Source organism: Chrysochloris asiatica, unplaced genomic scaffold (genome assembly GCF_000296735.1).
Source record: "Chrysochloris asiatica unplaced genomic scaffold, ChrAsi1.0 scaffold00107, whole genome shotgun sequence".
Classification (NCBI taxonomy): domain Eukaryota; kingdom Metazoa; phylum Chordata; class Mammalia; order Afrosoricida; family Chrysochloridae; genus Chrysochloris; species Chrysochloris asiatica.
Genome location: NW_006408625.1, coordinates 3,844,798 through 3,845,839, shown reverse-complemented (window position 1 = coordinate 3,845,839; position 1,042 = coordinate 3,844,798).

The window sequence follows — 1,042 nt, the reverse complement described above, 5'->3', positions numbered from 1 at the left end:
ACAATTCCTATTAGTGCAGTGATTCTTGACATGAGAGCATAGACAAGTGACACGTTTAAGGGCCAGGCACCGCACTGATTGCCTAGCTTCTGAAAACTTTAACAGTCAATAAAACCTACGATGGTTGATGAACAGTTGCAAAGGCAGTAACATCTATTAACTCCCCATTCCCCCCACCTGACAGGCAAAGCAGCAGAAAATCTCTGGAGTTTAACCAGTTCTCTAAGAGTTAAACAGTCCTTAAAGTCTTCTCTGCTGTGGAAACGGCTGGCTGGCTCCTTGGTGTTCTTGCCGGAGGGGCCTCAATGGAGATGCAGATGCTGTCACTCTTTCAGATGGGTCCTCGGTGAATGCTGGCTCCCTCAGGCAAGGTTGCTCCGAAGAGGGAGAAGTGGAGAAGTGGCTGTCCTCTCACTATAGGGTCGAATTAGTCAGGCTGGAATCCATACTGGAGAGTTTTTGACCTGTAACGCAGACTAAAACTCTCTCCCCTTGGTTAATCACGTAATAAAGAAACATTCCAGCATCTTAACAGGATTCCCCCCCATTCCAATCATGACTCAATCCCTGTGACTCAGAGCCCTGCCGTTCCAAGGTTGTGTATATATCTTGCTTTATCTCTGTCCCCTTTAGCCTATTCACTCATGCCCAATTGTTCTCCCAGCTTCCCTGTTTTCCCTTTCCCTCGCCTCCCTGTATATTGCCCCCCTCTCTAGCACCCAAGCTCTCCTGTGGCCAATCCCCACCCTGTGCCCCCCCTCCCCCCTTCCTCCACTTTCACCACCTTCCCAACCCCCAACAAAGACCACCCCCTGCCCCTTTCAGTATAATTTCTTTTTCTTAGTCCTTTACAGTAGTGGTCCTATGCAGTATTTCTCTTTTTGTGACTGATTAATTTCACTCAGCATAATTTCCTCAAGGTTCATCCATGTTATGCGGTGGTTTACCGCTTCCTTGTTATTCTTCAATGTAGCATAATATTCCATTGTGTGTATGTACCACAATTTGTTTATCCATTCTTCAGTTGATGGGCACTTTGGCT